This window comes from Aegilops tauschii, chromosome 5 (assembly GCF_002575655.3).
Source record: "Aegilops tauschii subsp. strangulata cultivar AL8/78 chromosome 5, Aet v6.0, whole genome shotgun sequence".
NCBI classification, from domain to species: domain Eukaryota; kingdom Viridiplantae; phylum Streptophyta; class Magnoliopsida; order Poales; family Poaceae; genus Aegilops; species Aegilops tauschii.
Window position 1 is genome coordinate 65,505,914 of NC_053039.3, and position 9,604 is coordinate 65,515,517.

Sequence of the window (9,604 nt, forward strand, 5' to 3'; positions counted from 1 at the left end):
ATGGTGCTAAATATGTCAAGACAGAGATTTGCCCCTCAGGCGATGAAGAGATAAGTTTTTCATTCTTTGTGTTGGTTTTCTTCATGGTTTTTTCTACTTTCTTTCATTTCTTTTGTTTATTTTTGTGTTTTATTGGTTTCTTTTTTTTTTTGGCTTTTCATCAGATTTTTTCTTTCTCTTTTCGTATAGACCAGGAACATTTTTTATACATGTTGACATTTATTCAAATACATGAAACGGTTTTTTGAGTACAGGTTGACATTTTTGCAAATACTTGATTATCATTTTATTTCAAACATATTCTTTTATGTCAACTTTTTCATACGCACTACATTTTTTTTACACATCAAGAACATTTCTTAGGCAGACATTTAACATTTTCCAAATACATGATTCGTTACACATTTTTTTATGTCTACTTTTTTGTATACACATTGTACCTTTTTTGTATACATCAGGAATATTTTGTATATACACATTAACATATACTTTTATTTCTACTTTTTTGCATGAACAATTGTACATTTTTTATACATCGGGAACATTTTTATATACACGTTTAATATTTTTTAAATACATCATTAACATTTTTTCATATATATGTTTTGGTGTATTTCAGTTGAGTACACATTGTACATTTTTGTATACATCAGGAACATTTTTATGCATGTTTAACATTTTTAAATACATTTTTAATATGTTTCATCTGTTTTGATGTCTTTTTTAACACAATATGTTTTGATGTCTAATTTTTTCCATAAATATTGTACATTTTTAGTATACATCAGAAACATTTTATATACACGCTAAGAAAATTTTCAATATGTGATTAACATTTTTTTCATTTGATTGTTACTTTTTTCATAGACATTGTACAATATTTTATACGTTATAAACATTTTTCTATACACATTTAACATTTATCAGATGCATGATTAATATTTTCCAATTCTGTATGTAAAATGATTTTTTATAGATATATCTTAAAATTTCAAAATATAAGCAAAAGAAAAAAAATAAAGACAAAGCAAAAAATGTAAAAGTTCATGATAAATATACGTGTTCGACCATTAAATAAATGGGCACACACTGATGTTGTACTCCACTTCTTGATAATGTTGTTTCCAATTTCCTATGGTATATAGTATAAATGTATTTGCAAAAAAAGCGGGAGTATAAATTATGCTTGGCCATGTTTATATTATAACTTTATATGAATTATGAATTATCTAGGGCAGTGTGAAACTTAACCTTTTTGCCGGAAGTGTGAAAGTATAGTTAACAATTGATTGATTTCCAACCGATAGTAATGAACTTCATGAATATTAATTTTTGCTCTATGTAGTAACCCGGCCCCATGTCGCCCCCCCCGCGGGCGACCCGGGCGCCCCAACCCTAGCAGCGGCCCCCGCCCCCATCCACCTCCCCACCCGCCGTCGCCGCCGGCGGACGCCGCCGGGCAAAGCCCGCGCGGTGCCGGTGGCGGCGGGACCTTCCCTTGCCTCCCGTGGAGCGAGGCCGCGGGGGGCTTCTTCTCCAGTCGACGGCGGTGCTCAGCGGCTGGCGCGTAGGGCGGGGCGCGCTGGCAGATGGCGGTGTGCGGCGGCGGTGCTGCTGGCCGGGGTTGACGCGTCGCGGTGGCGCGCGCGGGCTGGCGGCAGCCCGGCGCTCTCTTGGGGCTGGCCGGCCAGATCTGTGCTGGCCGGAGGTGGGGAGCGGCGGTTGGAGCTCGGCAGGAGGCCCTGCGGTGCGGCGGGCTAGACAGGAGTCTGCAGCAAGGTGTTGGCGCGGTTGGGTGGCTGCGGCGCCGTCAGGAAGCAACACGGTGAATCCGCGGCCAGGTGGTGAAGACGACGCTGTGAGGCTCGGCCAAGATGGAGTCTTGGTGAGCAGCGAGCGGCCGGCTACCTCTGTGCGGTGTGATGAGCGGCGGTGGTCTCCCGGTGGTGCAGCTCGGTCTCGTGGAGATGCGGGTCCAGCCGTTGCAAGGCTGTCCCTTGGAGTGGGCGATGGCTGTTGTTGGCGTTTTGGGCCTCGCCGGAGGTGTGGATGGCTGCGGTTCCTTGTCCAGGCAAGGTGTTGATGGGGTGGCCGGTGTGCTCCTTGCCGTGTGTCCGGTCGTCTGCTCTCGGCTGGGCGGCTACGTTTGGTGAAGTGTTGCGGTGGCGGCAGTGTGAAGCTTCTGGGACGGTGTTGCCAAATTCTAGGTGGTGTGGTGAGGTGGGACGCGCGGATGAAAATCTTGCACGACTTCCGTCGGCCAGCGGCGATGGCACCCGTGGATGTCATTCCCCTCCTTGGAGGCGTCGTCGAGGCGTGTTCGGCATGTCCCTCGCTTGCTTGGAGTTGTGGTGGTCTCCGGGCGAAAGCCTTGATTCGGTTGGATCGGCACAATGGCGGCGTCCTCGACGTCGTTCCTCTGTTGAGAGCATTGTGTTTGGAGACATGGCCAGCTCCTCGTCGCTCTCCTCCGGTGTTCGCCGTGGTCCTCCTTGATCCTCTGCGGCGCTATGTATGCCCGTCACCGATGTGTCCAAGACAACATCTTCCTCGAACCGGATCGAGTCCTGCTACCCACTTGCCAGTTCTCCTACGCGATAAGAGTGGATGGTGCGTCGACAAGTGAAGTGATGCGGAAGTTGGTGTTCTTCGGAGATGTTCGGTTTCGGTCGAGACGCGGTGTTGTGTGTCGATGAGGATAGGCTTTTTGCTTTGTAGCTTGCTTTGCGGTGTTGGCCGTCTTTAGATTGGCTTGGGTGTGGTGTTTGTGCTATGCTCGTTGTTCGCGACGAGTGTAGTTTCTTGTAACTCAAATTCTGCCTTCTATAAAGCTATGGTGCGCCTAGGCGTACTCTCGAATTTTTTTTGCTGTCTTTTATACTTGAAGATCAGAACAATAAGTACTCTCACTGGTTTGATTTTCCAAAATATGGTTCGATGGCCATGGTGGAAGAACACAACATAGTTTACTGCAGAAAAAATGCCCAAACTCATGGTAGAGATTAAGAAGGTCGACGGTGGCGACAGTGAAGTGTGTGCAACTTATGTTTAGTCCAGAGCCTCATACCTTTACATAATTTTCATTAAAAATTATTATTGTGTGCGATAAATAAGGAAATGCATCGCCTGATATGTCAAGACATGATTTGCGTTGAACCACGTGAAGTGAATGTGACGGTTGCAACACATGAGAAATTACAAGTCGGTGCAAGGAGGGGCTCGAGATTGTTTCTTCCGTTGCAACGCACGGGTATTTGTGCTAGTGGCGTTTAAAGAGACAAAAAGAAAACACAAATGCATAGTGGGCACCCTATGTCTCGTCTATAGTGAGATGTAGGGCAGTGCCACAAGAAGGGAGTGTTGTACTAGACCGGCCCAGCACGCGAGAGGTAAGCCAGAGCCTCGTTTTGCTCTATTTTTTCACATTCTTTGTTTTGAATTTTTGATTTATTTTTTTATTTTTGAACTTCCAAATATTCTAAATCTATAAATTATAAAAAACACTTTACAAAACATTAAAAATGTTTCTCATGTGTACGAAAAATATATACAAAAATATATATAATATGTACGAAAAAAGTTCGTTAAAAAATTAAGATTTAGAAATAATACTGATCAAATATTTGAAAAATATTACACAAACATTTTGAAAATTCTAAAACGTCTATAGAAAAATGTTTCTCATGGATAAGAAAAAGTACAGAGAGTGTACGGGAAAATTTGATCATGTACTTAAAACATGTTAAATATGTATAAAAATGTTCCTGACGTATACAAAAAATCTACAAATGTGCGTGGAACTAGAGATGAAAAACGTTTTCTGAAAAAAAAGGTTAATCATGTATTTAGAAAATGTACGTGAAGTTAAAAAATCCTTTATTACCATAATAAAATTTTCAATGTTTGTTTGAGAAAATTTTGACCATGTAATTAGAAAGTGTTCATAACATGTTTTTAAGAATAAAAACTGTATACCATAGATTTGAGAAATTTACGATGTGTGTCAAAAGAATGTTTCACTGGTACACTTCAAGTTATAACAAAGAAAAAAATAAAAAACAATGAAGAAACAAAATAAAACCAAATAAAAAAGAAAATATACAGAAAAGAAAACTGGGAAACTGGGAAAATCAGTGGAAAAAAAGAAAATGAAACAAAGAAAAACCCGAGAAAAAAATTAAAAACTAAAGAAAAGAGAAAGAGAAAATATCAAGTAGAACCAGGAATAAAATGAATAAAAATTTGTGAAAAAACAAAAACAAACAAAGAACCATATCAAGAAAGAAAAACCGAAAGAAAAAACAAAAGGAAGGGAAAAACAAAGAAGAACACAACATACACAACTATTGGCGAACGAGCGAGTGGTAAGAACGGGCGAGCGAGCGGGCACGAGCGAGTGCTAAGAATGGACTGGTCGAGTATTGTACAACACTCAAAAAAATTCAGATTAGGCAGCCGCCAAAAGTGGGGCGCATAGTAGAGCCCCAAATGCGGCCAAGCAGCATGTGGTTCATGTTGCGAAAAGTTGCGTGGAAAACAAAAAAAATTCTACGCACACGCAAGATCTATTCATGGAGATGCATAGCTATGAGAGGGGAGAGTATGTCTACGTACCCTCGTAGACAGTAAAGCGGAAGCGTTTATCAATGCGATTGATGTAGTCGAACACCTTCACGATCCAACTGATCAAGTACCGAACGTACGATACCTCCGTGTTCAGCACACGTTCAGCTCGATGACGTCCTCGCCTTCTTGATCCAGCAAGACGGACAAAGTAGTCGATGAGTTCTAGCAGCACGACGGCGTGGTGAAGGTGGTGATGCAACTATCTCCGCAGGGCTTCCCCGAGCACTACGAAAATATGACCGAGGACGAACTAGAGGGAGAGGGGCGCCGCACACTGCTTGGGGATTGTGGTGTGTGTTGCCCCTCTCCCTCCACACATATATATAGGTGGGGGGAGGAGGGGAGGCAGCCTAGGGCAACCCCAAGGGGGCCGACGGCCACCCTTGGCCCCTGCCCAAAGCCGCCCCCCTTCCTTCTTGGGCGCGTGGCGGGAAGGCAGGAGGGGGTAGCGCCCCCCTTCCTTTCTCTTAGGTGGAGGGAAGGCATGAGGGGCTAGCCCTCCCCCCTTTCCTTCCATACGGCCGGCGGCCTAGAGGTGGGGTGCGCCAGCCCCTTCTAGGCTGGTGTGCTCCCTGTTTTGGCCCATATGGCCCAATAACCTCCTATGGCCTCCCGAAACCCCTTCCGGCGATCCGATGAGTACCTGATACATTCCGAAACCTTTCGGTGACCAAATAGCATCGTCCTATACATAAATATTTACCTCCAGACCATTTCGGAGCTCCTCGTCATGTCCGTGATCTTATCTGGGACTCCGAACAACATTCGGTCATCAACTCACATAACTCATATAATACTATATTGTAAACGAACGTTAATTAAGCATGCGGACCCTACGAGTTTGAGAATGATGTAGACATGACCGAGACACCTCTCCGGTCAATAACCAATAGTAGGACCTGGATGGCCATATTGGTTCCTACATATTCTATGAAGATCTTTATCGGTCGAACCTTATGACAACATACGTAATTCCCTTTGTCTGTCGGTATGTTACTTGCTCGAGATTCGATCGTTGGTATCTCTATACCTAGTTCAATCTCGTTACCGGCAAGTCTCTTTACTCATTCCGTAATACATCATTTCGTAACTAACTCCTTAGTGACTTTGCTTGCAAGCTTCTTGTGATGTTGTATTACCGAGAGGGCCCAGAGATACTTCTTAGAAACACGGAGTGACAAATCCCAATCTTGATCCATGCCAACTCAACAGACACCTTTGGAGATACCTGTAGAGCATCTTTACGATCATCTAGTTACGTTGTGACGTTTGATAGCACACAAGGTATTCCTCTGGTATCCGGGAGTTGCATGGTCTCATGGTCGAAGGAATATGTATTTGACATTAAGAAAGCAGTAGCAATAAACTGAACGATCATATGCTAAGCTAACGGATGGGTCTTGCCCATCACATGATTCTCCTAATGATGTGATCCTGTGTGACGCCCCCGATTTGACCGTACACTAATCATGCACGCAAATGTGTACGCTCAAGATCAGGGATTCACGGGAAGATATCACAACACAACTCTAAAACATAAATAAGTCATACAAGCATCATAATACAAGCCAGGGGCCTCGAGGGCTCGAATACAAGTGCTCGATCATAGACGATTCAGCGGAAGCAACAACATCTGAGTACAGACATAAGTTAAACAAGTTTGCCTTAAGAAGGCTAGCACAAACTGGGATACAAATCGAACGAGGCGCAGGCCTCCTGCCTGGGATCCTCCTAACTACTCCTGGTCGTCGTCAGCGGGATGCACGTAGTAGTAGGCTCCTCCAGTGCCGTAGGAGTCGTCATCGACGGTGGCGTCTGGCTCCTGGACTCCAACATCTGGTTGCGACAACCAGGTAGAAAGGAAAGGGGGAAAAGAGGGAGAAAAGCAACCGTGAGTACTCATCCAAAGTACTCGCAAGCAAGGAGCTACACTACATATGCATGGGTATATGTGTAAAGGGCCATATCAGTGGACTGAACTGCAGAATGCCAGAATAAGAGGGGGATAGCAAATCCTGTCGAAGACTACGCTTCTGGCCATCTCCATCTTGCAGCATGCAGAAGAGAGTAGATTGAAGTCCTCCAAGTAGCATCGTATAGCATAATCCTACCCGGCGATCCCCTCCTCGTTGCCCTGTTAGAGAGCGATCACTGGGTTATATCTGGCACTTGGAAGGGTGTGTTTTATTAAGTATCCAGTTCTAGTTGTCATAAGGTCAAGGTACAACTCCGGGTCATCCTTTTATCGAGGGACACGGCTATTCGAATAGATAAACTTCCCTGCAGGAGTGCACCACATAACCCAACACGCTCGATCCCATTTGGCCGGACACACTTTTCTGGATCATGCCCGGCCGCGGAAGATCAACACGTCGTAGCCCCACCTAGGCTCAACAGAGAGGTCAACACGCCGGTCTAAATCCTATGCGCGCAGGGGTCTGGGCCCATCGCCCATTGCACACCTGCATGTTGCGTGCGCGGCCGGAAGCAGACCTAGCCTAGCAGGCGTTCCAGTCCAATCCGGCGCGCGCCGCTCCGTCGCTGACGTCAAGAAGAGCTTCGGCTGATACCACGCGTCGAGTGCCCATAACTATTCCCGCATAGTTGGTTAGTGCGTATAGACCAAATGGCCAGACTCAGATCAAATACCAAGATCTCGTTAAGCGTGTTAAGTATCCGCGAACGCCGACCAGGGCCAGGCCCACCTCTCTCCTAGGTTGTCTCAACCTGCCCTGTCGCTCCGCCACAAAGTAACAGTCGGGGGCCGTCAGGAACCCAGGCCCACCTCTACCGGGATGGAGCCACCTGTCCTTTCAGCCCCCTCATCAGAATCACTTGCGGGTACTCAACGAGCCGACCCGACTTTAGTCACCACATGTGTCATGTATATAAAGTATATAGTATATACCCGTGATCACCTCCCGAAGTGATCACAGCCCAGTAGTATAGCATGGCAGACGGACAAGAGTGTAGGGCCACTGATGGAACACTAGCATCCTATACTAAGCAGTAGGATGGCAGGTAAGGGTAACAACTGTAGCAACAATGACAGACTATGCAGCAGAATAGGATTAACGAAAGCAGTAACATGCTACACTACTCTAATGCAAGCAGTAGAGAGAAGAATAGGCGATATCTGGTGATCAAGGGGGGGGGCTTGCCTGGTTGCTCTGGCAAGAAGGAGGGGTCATCTTCGGTGTAGTCGAACACACGGACATCGGCACCGGTCTTAGAGTCTACCGAAAAGAAGTAACGGAGGGGGAACACAATAAATAACAAAGCAATCAAATGTAACACAAAGCAAGACACGGCAATATGCGGTGCTAGGGGTGACCTAACGTAGTGGTAGGTGATACCGGCGAAGGGGGGAAACATCCGGAAAAGTATCCCCAGTGTTCCGCGTTTTCGGACAAACGAACCGGAGGGGAAAGTTGCCTGTTTGCTATGCCAGGGATGTGTGGTGGACAAACGGGCTGCGTATCCGGATTCGTCTCGTTGTTCTGAGCAACTTTCATGTACAAAGTATTTTCATCTGAGCAACGGTTTATTTTATATTGATTTTAAAATAATTTATTAATTTCTGGAATTTATTTAATTATTTAATATATACATTATCCGAAACAGTGTTGCGATGACATCAGCATGACATCATGCTGATATCAGCAGTCATCTGACACGTGGGTCCCACATGTCATAGACTGATTAGGGTAATTAGGGTTAACTAATTAATTACTGTTTAATTAAATTAACTAATTAATTAGATTAATTTAATCAGGATTAATTAACTTAATTAATTTACTAATTAATTAATTAATTATATTAATTCATTTTTATTTATTTTAATTTTTTTATTCCTTTTTTTTGTTCTGGGGGTGGGCCCCTGAAGTCATGGGCCCAAGGGGCTGGCGGATCGGGCGTTCGGGTGCGGGCGTGCACCCGAGCGGGCGCAGCGGCAGGTCGGCGGGTAGCGGCTTGGGTGAGCCGGCTCGTCGCCGACGAGGGCTCGCGAGGCACGCGCGGGGTGCACGCGCGGCTTTGGTGCGACGGGACTGCGACGCAGCCCGTGTGGGCACGCGCGGCGGCAGCAGCAAAAAGGGGGGCGGCGGCTGGAGCCAGCAGGCCAGGGGAGGCGCCCGGGACGCGGGGTTGCACATCTCTGCGCGGCAAGGCACGCGGCCAAGGGTGGGAGCGCGACGACTGTGGTCGAGCGCGGCGACGAGCGCCGGTGACAGTGGCGAACGAGCTAGGGGAGGGGAGGCCGGAGCACAGGGGAAAAAGGAGGGCGCGGGGCTCACAGTGAGCCGGAAGGGGATGGCAGCGGGCTCGAGAAGAAGGACGGGGAGGCGACGTGGGTGGCGTCGACGATGGCGAACGACGTCGGCGTCAGGGCGCTCGGGCGCTGCGTCAGCGGCGACGGAGGCTGGAACCAGACGCGGGGTAGGGGAGGTGACGAGGTGGTCCGGTGGGGAGGTGGCGCCGGCGAGGTGGTGGTGGGACGAGGCGGCATGGGGGGCACCGACGACGTTGGGGGCGGGGCGAACGGCGGCGAGCGCAGGTGCGCTACCCCGATCTAGATCGGGATGAGGGGGAGAGACGAGGGAGGGAGTGAGGGGAATCCGGGCTAGGGTTTGGTGGTGGGGAGGCTATATAGGCCAGGGGCGACTGGGCCGGCCAGTTGGGCCGGCTTTGGCCAGCTGGGCCATTCTTCCCAGTGGAGAGGGGGGCTTTTCAATCCTTTTCTTTGTTTACTGTTTTGTCTTTCTTTTTATTTAATGTTCTTTTCTATTTTATTAAATTTTTGCTTTTATAAAATACAAAAGTTGTACCTAAAATTGCATTAATAAATATGCTACTGCGACAATTAACTTGGCACCTAAAATAAATTAGTTTGTAATTGATTATTATTCTAAAAGCATTTAAATAATTTTTCTTGCCACGTTTTATGCATTTTAGAACATTTAAACATTTTACAAAAGTT